The sequence below is a fragment of the Poromitra crassiceps genome, assembly GCF_964638095.1.
Source record: "Poromitra crassiceps genome assembly, chromosome: 6".
In the NCBI taxonomy this organism is placed as follows: Eukaryota; Metazoa; Chordata; class Actinopteri; order Beryciformes; family Melamphaidae; genus Poromitra; species Poromitra crassiceps.
In genome coordinates this window covers 9,327,888-9,343,910 of record NC_139627.1, presented here as the reverse complement: position 1 = coordinate 9,343,910, position 16,023 = coordinate 9,327,888, and the positions used below count along the sequence as shown (strand labels likewise).

The following is a 16,023-nucleotide window of genomic DNA, read 5'->3' as shown; positions in this document are numbered from 1 at the left end:
ATCTGCCTAACGGAGACATGGTTAAAGCCAGAGACAATCGTCTCCGTTGATGGATATACAACGATAAGGGCGAATAGAGACGAGCACCTGTCAAAGAAATCGGTCGGAGGAGGATTATGTATATTCATGGTAGGGATGTTCATCAATTATCGAAAATCGATAATCGATCGTTAAGGATTGGAATCGATCCTGTGGCATTTGGATCGATTTTTTAATTATTAAAAAAAAAAAAAAAAATTTTTTTTTTTTTTTTTTTGGACTAGGTTTGGGTGGAATTCGTTCCTCCTCGCCCCACTCCATTGCACAGCCGACTAACGTGAGGTGGAGCTTCATATAGTCTCTAGTTTTCTGGCTGGGCACGGGCCTTTGTGCCAACAAAACTGTTTTAAACATGAGAAATTCAAACCGGCATGCGCCGGGGACAGCAGTGTTGAAGAGGAGACACATTGAAATAAAGAGTTCATTGAGGAGAACACGTTGTCTTTCGTATTTTCTGCCATAGGCATTCATTTTGTTAAAAAAAAAAAAAAAAAATGAAAATATTGAAAATTTTCTAAGTATTAATAAAATCGATAATCGATAATTGATCGTTAATTCTCACCGATTATCGATTTTGGAAAATTTTCAAAATGAACATCCCTAATTCATGGACAATAAATGGGCCACACAGATGCACATTCATGAGCAGATTTGCACCCCGGACTATGACATTCTGACAGTGCCATTCAGGCCATTCTATCTGCCACGAGAGTTTGGGCGGATCACAATTATCCTGACATATGTACCTGGAGCAATACCGTACATCAAGAGGCTGCAGGTAGGATAGCTGAAAGCTAGAACACTGCACTCTCAGGTAGGATAGCTGAAAGCTAGAACACTGCACTCTCAGGTAGGATAGCTGAAAGCTAGAACACTGCACTCTCAGGTAGGATAGCTGAAAGCTAGAACACTGCACTCTCAGGTAGGATAGCTGAAAGCTAGAACACTGCACTCTCAGGTAGGATAGCTGAAAGCTAGAACACTGCACTCTCAGGTAGGATAGCTGAAAGCTAGAACACTGCACTCTCAGGTAGGATAGCTGAAAGCTAGAACACTGCACTCTCAGGTAGGATAGCTGAAAGCTAGAACACTGCACTCTCAGGTAGGATAGCTGAAAGCTAGAACACTGCACTCTCAGGTAGGATAGCTGAAAGCTAGAACACTGCACTCTCAGGTAGGATAGCTGAAAGCTAGAACACTGCACTCTCACGGTCACCAGACCAGCCAGTGCTAATTCTCTGTGACTTTAACAACTGTGATCTAGCCCATCAACTCCCCACACTCCATCAATACATTGATTGTCCGACGAGACACACGCGCATCCTTGACCACGACCAGTGTTTTGGCAACATACCAGACGCTTAAAGAGCGCTATGTCGGGCGCCACTAGGAAAGTCCGATCATAATGTGATCCACCTGCTCCTGAAATATAGAGCTAAAGTGAAACGAGAGCAACCTATTATTAAGAACATGCAGCTATGGGATGCAAGGAGCGAAGAGATGCTGCAAGACTGCTTTGATGAAACTGAATGGCAGCTGTTTTTCCATTGCTGTACTGACACTGATGAACTGATGGAGACTCTAACTGAATATATGACATTTTGATGCTGATGTCACTATCCAGAAAACTATCAGAGTGAATCCTAATAACAAATCAGAGGCTTCTGCAGAAATGCGACAATGTATTAGGAAGAGGAGAACTGCTTTCATTAATGGGGATTTGGAGCTAGTTAACTCATTCACCGCCAAAGACGTCTTTGACGTGTTATCAGAAATAGCCCTCACCGCCAATGACGTGTTTGACGTGTTTTTGTTTTTATTACTGCAGCGCGTATTTCAAACACTTCCCCAGCCTCTGACATAGTATCAGGTCCCTAGCATCTAAGACAACACGTGAACAAACACATACCGCAGCTGTTGTTTTGAAATTGAGCAAGAGGAAAAGCAGAAAACGGGTAACGCTTCCTTGTGCAGACAGGAGAAACGCCATTGAAACGCCGCTCGGCGCGCTGCACGAGCTGGAGTCGCCTTCCTCTGTGCCAGCCGGGAGAAAACGGGAGAAAGTAATCAAGAGATGTGTTTGATCATCGGAGGAATGAGGAAATGATCGATCAGTTTGCGAGGGCGGTGAGGACGTGTTGAATAGCCGAGGGGAAAACGGGAACGATCAAATAGCAGGGAGGATATGACAGGGAGACATGGACGAGGACGGTGGACCAGAACAAAACAAAATAAACACACAAACAGCTAACAAGGCAGAAGCGGCAGTCACAGCAGCCCGCTGTCCTTCTCAAGAGCTATTCAGTTGGTTCATGAAATCGCTGGGCTGCGTGCCCTCCAGTGTTGCTCCTGGCCAATCCCAGCGCCACAGGGCGTGGTTATTGCTTATCCTATGTGGGGTTAGAAATCTAAAAGGGGGATCGTGTGTGTGTGTGTCTGTCTGTCTGTCGGTGTGTCTGTCTGTCTGTCTGTCTGTCTGTCTGTCTGTGTGTCTGTCTGCACACTCACTCACACCGAGTAAACTGTATTGTTGAATGTAAAAAAAAAAGCACTTCATGTGTATATATATATATATATATATTTTTTTTTTTGTCATTTGTGTCCTAACGAATAATATTTACATGTCTGATGTCAATACAGTTCAAAATAAAAGAATTGAGAGTGAGTTCTGCCTGAGATTGTGCCCTTTTACAAAAATTGCCTTTTCTCCTGTTTATTTTCTCAGGGAGACCTTTTGGGTGGAAACAGGGTGTATATAAATGGCTATAAGTAGAGTACAGAACATGCTAAAAGCTCACTTTTTTTTCCCTGGTGAACCCAGAGACGTACATCTTCATTTTGAGGTATTGCAAATCACTTTGGTGCTAATAGATAATTTACTGTGGGTCTTGAAAGATGACCAACAATTATGAAAATCTTTGGCCTGTGCTAAATATTGGCAGTCCTTAACTGGCCATGAATGAGTTAAGCAGAAGAGAAATGAACTAGGATCAATCTTAAAAAAGAACAGGATGAAATATAAAGTGAAGGTAGAGAGGCAGCTGTGTTCCGGCAACGCCAGTGAAGCCTGGGATGGACTGAATGTCATGATGGGTAGGGAGGGGAAAAAAACAAGATGCTTTAAAGAATAAAGATGTATCATTTGCTAATAGGGATGGGCATTGTAAGGGATTTAAATACTCGAGTACTCTCCTTCTGTTATGAAAGAGTACTCGAGTACTCCCCTCCCCCCCCCCCCGGGGGAACGACACACACATGAAAGATCCTAAGTTTGGCTATGTTAAGCAGTTACCATTAGCATTCGCCAAATGCCTGTGATGAGAGCAGGGGTGATCTGCTTTGTATGGGGCTGTTCACAGCAACTTCACACACATTACCAATTTTGCATGGAAAAAGCGCTGCCTGGTGCACTTTTTAGTTTTTACAGATTGACTGTGATAAGGTGATCCGGTGTTAGCCGTTAGCCTACCTCAGTAAAAGTAATTCCCAATACATGTCGGTAATCATTCCATACTGCTTCTTGATCACTGTTAAGTAAATCCACTTATTAAAAACTCTGGTGTTCTGCCAAAAAGTGATAACTGCAAACATGATAACTGCAAACAGTAATAATGTTCGCTAACGTTAACCGCAAAAACCACCAACAACATCCGAGTGATGGTCCCCGCCCGTGGTGAAACACGGAACGTTTGGCTATGGTAAACAAAGTTACTGTCAGGGGTCCGTTAGTCAAAGTGGTCCGTCCGAGTAAAAAACATCTAACGTTAACATCTTTGCTTGCACATCTATATATAAATTGGCCATGAACGGAAAACAACTGCAATCAAATCTTGTTTATTTTACATCTGCTGAATATAGATTGCGTTAATATACATGGACGTCTGTGTTGCTGGCGATTCGCCAGACGCTGTTAACGTTAGATCGGCCATTTTTATAGGGGAGGGGGGTGGGGCGAGTACCCGGACAGCGGAAACGGTACTCGAGTACTCTCGTTACAAACGAGTACTCGAGTACCCAAGTACTCTCCCCCATCCCTATTTGCTAACGACCTCAATCATTTTTACTCTAGATTTGATATCACCCCCTGTGACACAGATCATTTTGATATACTAAAGAACACCACCGATCACTCTACAATTGTACTGACAGAGGCAGAAGTAGCTGACAGCCTACATACAATAAAGCCCAGCAAGGCACCTGGCCCTGATGCACTGAGAGGCAGGGTGATCAAATCATGCAGGTTTCAACTCACAGCCGTCTTTACAACAACTGTCTCACTTATTATTGAATAATCATTCTGTTCCCAAATCATGGAAACTATCCAACATTATTCCTGTCCCTAAGAAGCCCAGAGCCACAGAGCTCAATGATTTTAGACCGGTTGCGCTAACCAGCATTTTATCTAAATGTATGGAAAGGGTCATAGTCAATCACCTTTCACCCTCTCTCAGCGAATGGCTCGACCCATTTCAATTTCGCGTATAAAAGGGGCCACAGTACTGGAGACGCAATGCTGACACTAATCAACACTATCAGCATCTACAGCAGCCTAACAGTTTTGCTAGACTTTTATTTATAGATTTCAGTTCTGCGTTCAACTGTATGCAGAAACACATTTTGCTTAAAAGGCTTTGTGACATCAACACAAACTGCCACATCACACAGTGGATTAAAGAGTTCCTCTCAGATCGAGCGCAGAGAGTGAGGTTCAGTGGCATCACCTCTGAGACAGTTATCCTGAATACAGGAGCACCACAAGGCTGCGTCCTTTCTGCTGTTTTATTTTCCTTGTACACGAATGCAATACAAATTATAAATGCAATCTGCCAATTGTATCAATATGCTGATGATATGGTGTTAGTTGGCCTTATGAAGACAGGGGACACAGTTAATGAATCTACATACTTCCACCACATTGAAGAACTTATTAAATGGTGTGAAGACAGTGCCCTTTATATTAATGGAGCTAAAACTAGGGAGCTGGTCATTGCAAGTCACCGCAACGCAGGTCAAGATTTGACATCTGTTTTGATTGATGAGCAGCCTGTTGAAACAGTAGTTTAAATACTTAGGAACCTTTTTTGACTCCAATCTAAGTTTCACAGCCAACACAGAATACATCTTTAAGAAAGCAATGCAGCGTTTGTATCTGTAATCAGGAAATTGGATTCATACAAAATAAGCAAAGCTATTCTGGAGACTGTCTACAGGAGCGTTATTGAAAGTATTTTGACCTTTGACATGTGGACATGGTTTGGGAATCTAGGAGCTAAGAACAGAAATAGACTGTCCCGAATTACAAACATGGCAAGTAAAATTATTGGGAAAGAACAAGAACAACTTGGATGTATTTATAAAACACGGGTGGCACGAAAAGCCAGACAAATTGTGTGTGACCCTGTTCATCCCCTTTTTAATGAGTTCACAAAACTGCCCTCGGGAAGACACAATCTTTCATACCAAACGCAATAAATCTGCTAAATTCATAAACGTCCGACTCATCCACACATCAGAACCATGTCCGCTATCGCTGTCTGTAATGTGCTGTTGTCTTGTTCTATGTTGTATTATGTACCCTATCAATTCCTGTGCTGTGTACTGTGTCTGTGTACTTTTCATGTGTGCAAGCTAACCTGTGAAGCCAAAGACAAATGTCCACATTGTGGACAACAATAAATTGAATTGAGTGTCTTAGGCCCTTTATTGTTTTTAATTTACATGAATGAACTTCAAACTGCCTGTAATGTCAACATGTTTCTGCCATCCTGTCCTCTGACAAGGACATGGAGAGGCTTCAAGCTACTCTTTGGGGCACTTTACACGAGGACGGTTTCCTATGGTGACGGGGAATTATTTTATCGTTAGTGCCTCCCTTTTAGATGGCGACGGCGAATTCGCACTTAGGAAACGACACATTTTAAAACCACCCTCCAGAGTGAAATTGTTTGAGACGCTTCCCGCTGAGGGCTCCATGTAATCACTTTGGAACGGCACATTTCAGAAACTCTGACGTGCCTGCACACGCGATTACGCCATAGCCGTGCGCAAATTGGCAACCAAATAAAACGTCAGTATGAATGAAGTTGGGCAACATTCAGAATTAAGCTACACTGCGACCAACTTCAGTTACATGTTCAGAACGTTACTGCTGCGAGGAGCCGATGGCTGTACCCGGTCAGCATTTAACGTTAGTTACAAAAGCACGTCGACAGTGTTTTCTCACTGCCAGTAGCCTACAGTAGGTTCAATGGGTTTGACAGATCACAGTCAGCGCTCCCGGTCATCGCTGCTCGTTAAAGATTTCCAATAGGCGTTATTCTGATAAACTGGTCACATATATGTTACATTCTCACCCGACAAATATTAAAACTTTAAAACAGTTTGGGGTTTTTTTTAGCTTGAAAAAAGCTTTTTGGCAAGTCTAAATGACTGCGGTAGGCGTACTCTACTTCCGTGTTTAAAACAGGAAAGACGATTACGAAATTACGTCCTGCAGAAGCGTCCTTGTATGGGCAAAGAATAAGGTGATCACACTGCCACCTAGCGACCTGGCATGTACATTACGCCGTTTTAAAAATTCAACAGCGCTCATGTAAACAGGGAAAAGGTGTTAAGGAAAAGGTGTGAAGGAAACGCTATTGTGTTGTTTCTTCCAGAAACTGTCCTCGTGTAAAGGGCCCCTTTGTGATGAATTTAAGAGAATAAAATCCTGGCTTACAGATAACAAACTTTCCCTTCATATGGCCAAAACAGAATATGTTATTTTCGGTTCTAAACCCAGGTTACGCAAATTGGTCTCGCCTACTATTGTCCTTGAGGGCCAGTCCTTTGTAGCAAAAGCCTCAGTCAGCTATTTAGGCTGCCACCTAGACAGTAGCTTAGGAGGCCAAACCATGGCCCTAAAAACAATCAGTAGGGTGATTGGCCGAAACAAGTTTCTGGCCCTTTCTAGATCAGGCCAGTCTTTTTCTGTTAGCCAACTCTCTTGTTTCCTCTTGCTTTGATTGTGCCATCTCTTCTTGGTACGGAGGTCTGACCAAGGTTTTGAAGGAGAAACTGCAGGTTTCCCAGAACCAATTAGTAAGGCTAACTCTAGGCCTAGCCCCTAGAGACCATGTGGGAAAAGAACTCTTCCAGAAGTTGGGCTGGCTCCCCGTGGATGCTAGGTATGTCCAGCTCCAACTTAACATAGTCCATAACATCTATAACAACAGAGCCCCTGACTATCTCAGCAGTCACTTTCAGAGGAGTGGAGATACACACTCCCACAACACTAGAGCCAGTACTGCTGACTTGCGTCTACCTGGCTTTAAAACAAACTTAGGTAAGTGCTCTTTTAAATTTATGGGGGCTACAAAAAGGAACATGTTGCCCCTCCACTTAAAATGTACAAGCAGCCAAGGTTTTTAAGAATAAGGTCAAATTGTGGCTTTTTGATCAAGTCCATGCCTATAGGCTCTGATGTGTTTTTGTTTTTTTTTGCCTCTCACTGCATAATTGTACTGTGTGACTGTTAATTCTTTCATGATTGTATTGCTTTTTTTTTATCCGTTTACGACCAAGGAGCACAATGGAAATAAGTCTTGACTTTATTGTGCTTTATCCTTGATGTTATTCCTTGAGATTCGTGTCTGTACTTTGCTCAGTACATTGTATTTCTATTTGTAACCGTCAAATAAAATAAAATAAAATCGAACTGGTAACATGGAAATCCCGAAGTGGAATATTTTTGTTCCTTTATAAACTGAACTGAGGGAACTGGACTGAACTATAAAGAACATTCTTCTAGCCATTTAGTTCAACACAGTCTTGTGCTCCAATTATCTCACACACAAAAAATCATGTTGGCGGTTTCCTTTGTGGAAAAAAAGAAAATGTGCTGCACTTTCAATTTGATGCATGAATGTAGGCCTATATGTAAAATGGAAACTGTTCTATAATAGACTGCTATAGCTGCTTAAAAAAATATATATATATATATATATACAGGTATATATATATCGGTGATCGGTAATCTGTGATCGGTCGATGATCGGTTGGGCAGATATTTCTCATAGGTGATCGGTGGCAAAAAATGTGATCGGAGCAACCCTAATAAAAGGTAACACCACATGTATATCATAGAGAGGCAAAGTGACCGCCTACTTCCTGCTTCAGCACTGTACCCATGACTGTACCAGAGATTTCCATCCGCCATTTATTTTCCCATACACATTTCGTAAAATGCGTATAAAAATAGTTTTACTGGTTCAAACCAAACGGTACAGATATATTTAGAAACAAACAGGAGAGATCAAATAACATTTCACTGCGACCAAAACGTAAAAAAATGCGGGTTTAAAGAAAATATTTTTTCAATGTTTTTGTTTTGTTTTAGTCCGAGTGAAATGTTCTATGGTCTCTCCCGATTATAGCGTTAGCTGAACCGTTTGGTTAGACGGAATACCACTATTTTATAAGCATTTTACGAAATGTCTATGGGAAAATAAATGGCGGATAAAAATCTCTGGTACAGTGCTGAAGCAGGAAGTGACGTTCCACTTTGCCTCTCTATTCACTGGAATTAAAAAAAAAGTTTACTACTTACTAGGGTTGGCACGATGGACGATGGCATCAACCATCGTGGATGGGCCGACCCCCATCGAACTCTGAGCCTTCTACATTGGACCATCATGATTAATTATCTGTTCAAATAATTTTTTTGCAGATTTGATAATAAAAAAGGCCAACTCCAATCAACCGTGATGCGCTGTGGACACACGGGCGGCATTAAACAAGCGCACCCAGTTCAGAGAAGCGGTAGAGTGGAGAGGAGGAGGAGGAAGGGGGAGGATAAGCAGAAGTGTTATCTTCTGTGTTGTTGTGAAAATGTTAAAACAAAGAAGAAACTTCACGTTCTTTCCTGTTTTCAGCAATCAATCAATCAATTTTCACTCACACAACTTAATGTGAGTAATTGCACAATTGTTACAAGTCTTCAACTGTGAATTCAACTCGCCTGTTTCCATGAAGTCGCTCCATTACATAGGCTGCTGCTGCTGTGTTTCTATCTCTCCTTAACGTAATGTTAGGTTCAAAACTGAGCCCACATGAATCTAACGTTATCCGACAGTAATTCTGTCCGTTTTCTGCCAGCTAGTTAAATTCAACACACACCTTGTGTTGTTGGTCAGGATCTGTAATGTTAACGTTATTTGTTTTGTGCCGTTCAATATTGCTGGTAGTGATAGCCTACTGCTTCAGTCACCTGGCTCTGTGCTGTAGTAGTAGCCTATCCAAGCCCGCTGGTCTCTCCTGACATGTGCTGTACTGTTGTAACGTGAACGTGCATTGCAGCGGTACAGCCAAATGGCATTGCAGCACTGCGACTTCATAAATAATGAATTAATCCCTAATCCCGCCGGTCAACGACAATGCCATCATCAGTGGTGTAGTCCCGGCAGAACGCGTGGGAACGGCGTTCCCATACTTCTCCAAGCAGTGTTTTGTGTGTGTCAACGTGTGTGTGTATGTGGAGCCAATAAAACGAGTGAATCTGGACAAAGTTGTCATTCGTCTATATTTAAGGTGGGCTGAATGATTCACATGGCATCAACTCGTGAGTCGTGGCTTGAAGGAAGAAGGAAACGTTCCACCTTAAATTTAAGGTGGGCTGAATGATTCACATGGTATCAACTCTGGCTTGAAGGAAGAGGGAAACACTCCACCGGTCCACCTTAACTAGCTAGTAGTGGCATTTTAAGCATCAAAATGTTTTTTTTCTCCCAGTACCTGACGAGATAACAAGTAAAGATGAAAAGGCAGCCAAACATCCTTTCATTTTTCGGACCAGTTGCGAATAGGGATGGGCATTTTAAGCAATTTAAATACTCGAGTACTCTCCTTCTATTATGAACGAGTACTCGAGTACTTGCGCGGGGGGGCGGGGGGTCTGTGTGATAACTATGGTAATGACGGAGCAGGGGTAATCTGCTGTGTGTGGGGCTGTTCACACATAACGTTTGCATTTTTGCATGGAGAAAGCGTTACCTGGAGCATGTGAGGAGAGGGACTGACTGACTGTGATATTAGGTGAGGTGACGCTCAGCTAACGTCTAAAGCCTACCTCAGACAGCATCTCCGATGGTTGGATGGATGGCATTAGCGCTTCGGAGCGGACAATATTGTTGTGAAACAAGCGAAGGCTCAATTCCAATACATGTCCATTGTCCAGTATCATCCATTTTACTTACACTAACGTAAATCCACGGATTACAAGGTCCGGTGTTCTGCCAAAAAGTGAAAACTGACCACTGACCAGTGTGATTAACGTTACAGCTGCAGCTAAATAGTGATCACCATGAAACGATTGTCTCCCAAAAAGCGATTCTTTCTCCACATTTCTTGTGACTAACGTTATGGGAAACGACAGTGTAGTCAGTAAACTACTGCAAAGTTTTGAATGAGTTTTATCGGGCGTGCGCTATGAAGAAGCGTGCATCTGTCTCCTTCGGGAGCATATCTTCAGCCACCATTTTCGGGATGAGCTGGAAAACTTCCGGTTAAAACTTTCAAAATAATGTTACTTAAACAAAAGTAAATAGCTTATTTATGCACGTTGGAGGAGAAAAGGGTATTTCAACGAACGAAGCAGCAAACCTTGTATCAAAATACTCGTGATGTTATATGGCGTGAAACTATGGCTGTAACGCATTACTCAAAATAAATAAGGTTACAACTTGCGTTACAATAAGCCTTTTATTTTTAAATCAACAAAGCGGATGATGTACTTGTACATTGTGGCTGACTTGACGCCCGTGCAGTTCATGCTGGCAGATCCACATAACGATGCGTGCGTAGATTTAGACCATTTTTAAAGGGGTGGGGAGTGGGGCGAGTACCCGGACAGCGCAAACGTTACTCGAGTACTGACGTTATGAACGAGCACTCGAGTACCCGAGTACTCGCGCCCATCCCTAGTTGCGAAAAAGGTACGTTTACAATCATTTAGAAACAATGTTAAAAGCTGTTTTGGCACCAGGCAGGCACACGCCCCCTGGGCCAAATCAGCTACACACGGAAGCACACCGGTCCGGTTTCTCAGTTTCTGCACATGCGCAAGCGGTGTACATTTTACTATGGAGTGCACGTTACATTACCGAGATTTATTTTCAATTAACGCTAATCAAAAGTTAGCGTTAATCACCAGATTGCAATTTGCAACGCCAGAATTTGCCACAAAATGGTAAGTTACTTGCTAAAAATGCCAGCCCGCCGTGCCAAATGATCAATTATGCAGCCTTGTGCAACTTGCGTGATGCTTGAGACTTGTTTAGCTTAGCTGTTTGTGATAACTGATTCTGTCATGGGCTACTTCTGCAGTGTCTAGAGGACACAATAAATTATGTGTGTGTGTCAGTGTAGTGTGTGTGCGTGCGGGGGGACCTGTGCGTGTGCTGGGGGAGGGGGGTGTTCCGCAAATAGGTGCGTTCCCTCACTTCTCAAGATAGCACTACACCTCTGGCCATCATCCATCACTGTGAAACCATTGTGATGGCTGTTTGGTTGACATCGCCCAACCCTACTACTTACATGTCATATAACTGAATTGCATAGAAACAACTCACCAAAATTGACTATTGCACAACTAACTTCACAAAATGTTTCCATGAAGGGGGAGAAGCCCCCCCCCCTTCACCACCTCCCCCACCGCGTACCTTGCCATACCTGGGCTTTTGCTGAAATGACGCCACTGCTGTCACTGATACGTTTGCCTCATAATGTAGACCGTTATGCAGACCGTTATGCGCCTCAAGCTGTTTGCTCGATTTGGTTTAGGAATAATGTCTCTGAAACATGCAAACCCCATTAAATAGTGTATCGCTTAATGCCGTCGAGCATAACTCGTCTTGCATACCTGCTAAAACACCGCATTAATAAATAGCCTAATGATCAATTCGTTGGATAGAACAGCAGCACATTTATTTTCAAACAAATCTACTAGCCTGGTTCGTTATTGAACGTAAAACCAAAACACACCGCGGACCGGTGCTTGGTCAATTAACGTGAGGAGCGAACAGCACCAACCATTTCTAAAATTAACGCTTTTATTCGTTTAAACAGTGTTTTTATGGATCACCTATCCGCCGATTTGACCACAACACCATTGGAATCTCAATATATCTCCCTTCACATTCTGCCAGCTGTGTTCTGCCCATACGAAACATATCAATATCATACAGCAGCTTTTAATGGACTTTGGCGCAACTAACGTGCTCTCCATACAGGTCAGATTACAATATGGGTGGGTTAACGATACGATCCAACTACAGTAATAGCTTAACGTTACCTCGTACAGACTAACGTAACTATGTCGAAACAAAACTAAATGCGATACAAAATGATGGCCAAATAGGATTAGCGGTTAACGTTAAGTCATTTGTGACGTTAGCTAATTGGGTAACGTTAGCGTTAATAGCTTAGCCATCCAACATAGCTACAGGCTAGTTAGTTAGCTAGTAGCTAGCAACCTGGCTAGTTTGGTGTGCTAACGGTACCCAGCCAGGTCAAGACAATGTAACAGCTCGTCACACAGTAGGCTCAACTTTACTGCACACATCAATCTGCATTCTGCATCGTATCTCTTATACCCCTCACACAGTGTCCACCGTTTATTGAAGGCACCCAGCTGCAGCTGGAAGCTAGCGAGCTAGCTAAAGTTAGCTTGCTAAGCTAATGGGGTTCTTACCCAGACAGGTCAACAGTTTGATCCGACCGCCTCCGTCCCACTTTAGATTCTTCTTTTCTTGTCTTCTTTGTTTACAACCACAGCTTTGGGACTCGCATGTTCACAGCATTGCCATTTTCAACGAGCTAACGTCCAAAACAGTTGCTGCTTTGCGCTGGCCATTTCCCTTGTAGTTCAACTAGCTAAGCTTAGCGGATTCAGAGAGGTGCCATCTGATGTGACTGTGTGGAGTGAGGAGAGGAATGGACTGGTGATTGAATACAATGATGGAGAACTAGCTAAAGTGGCTGTACCCATCGCTGTACCCCCACATGTCTGTGTAGCAAGTGCAATTCACAGATAGGACACTTATGTATGCACTTCATTTAGAGAGAATATCCCAACTGTTATAGACTAATATATGACCCCTGCGAACAACTTGGGATGTTGTTTTTTTGTGAATGGCATTCCCCCCCCCCCTTCAAAGATACCATCATGAATTTCTACCCGTTTAATCCTCACATTAAAATAAATATTTTTGTATTACACTTTATATACCGGTATATATATATATAAAAAAAAAGTATCATGCAATTTAGGCAATATATAAAAGGGGCAAGTGGGCAATCTCTGTCCCACTCTCTGTTCTCTGTTTCAATTGTTGTGCAACTAATGATGTCAGTGATGACATAAGAGCAGAATCATCTTATGACATCACTGATGATGTCATAGTGATGTCATAAGAGCATCTCATCCCACTGATGATGTCATAGTGATGTCATAAGAGTTGTTGTAGATTGTTCAGAATGGCAACTTATTATTACCATACAACTAACACACAGGAAATGTATATTATATCCCTCTCCATGGAAGCACAATGCTTTAGTCTCTCTCTCCCTCTCCATGCCAGCACAATGCTTTAGTCTCTCGCTCCCTCTCCATGCCAGCACCATGCTTTAGTCTCTTTCTCCCTCTCCATGCCAGCACCATGCTTTAGTCTCTCTCTCCCTCTCCATGCCAACACCATGCTTTAGTCTCTCTCTCCCTCTCCATGCCAGCACCATGCTTTAGTCTCTCTCTCCCTCTCCATGCCAGCACCATGCTTTAGTCTCTCTCTCCCTCTCCATGCCAGCACCAGACACCACCCTTTGATTTGAGCCTGACATAAATCCTCCATGGGCTGAAGGCCTTGAGTTCTGTGGCACGTTGTTCTTGATGTGCAAAATCCCACTGATGATGATATGGAGTTGTCAGGAAGAGGTGTTGTGGGTACCGTGCAGCAAGTCCAGGCTGTGTCCAGCTACCGTTTTAGAAAAAGACCATCAACACCCTCCAGTATCAGTGAGTCAAGCAAATGCAGAGGGCGAGCATGTTACTGACTGACTGAATCCACCAAATAAGCTGAACCATTTGAGTGAACCTGAAAGAGTAATGGTGGTGCAAAACATGCTTTGCGAGGGATGCTCCTCTTTTTTCCAAATCAGATGAGGACATCGGATGTATTGAGAATTTGAAGTTGAGCATATCGTTGAAGGATATGGATCCTATAGTTAGTTCGCTTTATTTTCCAAGGTGCCCAGGCAGTCTGCATGGGCTTACAAGACACAAACATGTCAGACGATAAAAAAAAAAAAGATTTTAACACCTCAAACATTAGACACCCGCACACTGTCTTCACTTGCTCAAAATTGGAAAATTGAATACACAACGTTTCGGTACAAGACCTTTTTCAAGTATACTTGAATATACTACACTTGAAAAAGGTCTTGTACCGAAACGTTGTGTATTACATTTTCCAATTTTCAACTCCCCCCGGCTTTGGCCTTGACTCAGACTCGACCAAGGCGGTCTCGACTAACAGCCCTACTGGCTGTGGCTAGACTACCAGATGGACTGCCAAAGTGAAGCTTTTGCACACCAAGTCCGTATTTTCGTCCGAAATTGACGCACGAAAGAAAAAAGAATACGAGCTCACTTACATCGTTGACACACCGAGTCCGACAATTACGACAATTACGAGCTGAGACCCGTCTGTGTTTTCAGATGACGGATTAAAAAACACGCATATGAAAACAATCGGACTGTGTGTGCAAAGACCTCCTTATGCATTTGAGAACAAGTAGGTGAAATCCACTTAAGTAAAAGTGCAACTACTGTATGTTATACGCATAAGCTGCCTACAATTAATTTTGTCCTCAAAACATGCTAATTCTGTTGAAATGTCTTTAGAAACCTCCCTTCTATTTTAGGTAATTAACAAAACTATTCTATTGAATACAATGGTAGCCTTGATAGCACATTGTACACAGAAATGAGAAATGAATTGATGTCCTCGGTTACTTCTGTCAAGTCAGCTGCAGTCTTGTCATAGAACCAGAAAGACATTGAGTTTTCTATCTAAAAACTGTCGGCTTGGAGGGACAGGATGTTGCTTGACCTGAAGGTGTGAATGGACGGTTGTGGAGACATTCATGGTGATTCATTCATGGAGACATTCAACTCACCTGGAAGAAAACCTCAATGCCTTTAGCCCTATTTAGGACATAGGGTAGTGGTGCACTCTTGTGGCTGAAATGAGTATTACAATTTAGAAAAATCCTGCCTGTCAAAATACCCCCCTTCCCCCTCACACACACACACAGACCCACCCAATGGGTCACACACACACACACACACACACACACACACACACACACACACACACACACACACACACACACACACACCGGGTCTTTTTTCTATGTTCTATGTGTTGCTGTTATCTGCTTGAGTCACCTTCAGCTCCTACTCTTACAGGCATATGCTTAACATAATTTGTCTGTACTGTTCTAATTCAAGTTCTTGTATAGTGATTGTGAAAAGACAAACCGCTCATAAAAGCACCCAAAGATCAGATAATTATGCATTTGAACATGTTTCTTTATTATAAATAATCCTGTACCTCAGTTGTTCTTGCAGCAAACTAAACAACTTTAAAGCCATGATGCCCGGGCAATGAAGCATGGCCTCATATCAGACAGAATTGAAGCATAATTCCTCTACAAGGAATTTTAGGAACACAGCAAATGATGGTTTCCAGAACCATAAACGCATGTCAATATTTTGACAAGAAAATAAAGATATAATAATGAAAATTCAAAATGCTTTGGGTGATAAGATGTGGTCCTGAGGCAGACATGTAAACGTCATAATAATGGCAGTAAGTCAAATATAACATATTAACCACATTATAGGTCAGGATAAGGCATGAAGTAATGGCCCCAAAAATTATGTCCTTT

At 42.5% G+C, this 16,023-nt stretch overlaps 1 protein-coding gene across 1 annotated transcript in view; it reads right to left on the bottom strand.

Annotated features, from left to right (window-relative positions):
* Positions 1–12,975, bottom strand: part of mvb12ba (multivesicular body subunit 12Ba) — a 42,811-nt gene extending 29,836 nt beyond the window's left edge. Inside the window, exon 1 of the mRNA XM_083638987.1 lies at positions 12,767–12,975. The gene's annotated coding sequence lies outside the window, so the exon portion shown is untranslated. The remainder of the gene's footprint in view (positions 1–12,766) is intronic.
* Between the last annotated feature and the right edge of the window lie 3,048 nt (positions 12,976–16,023).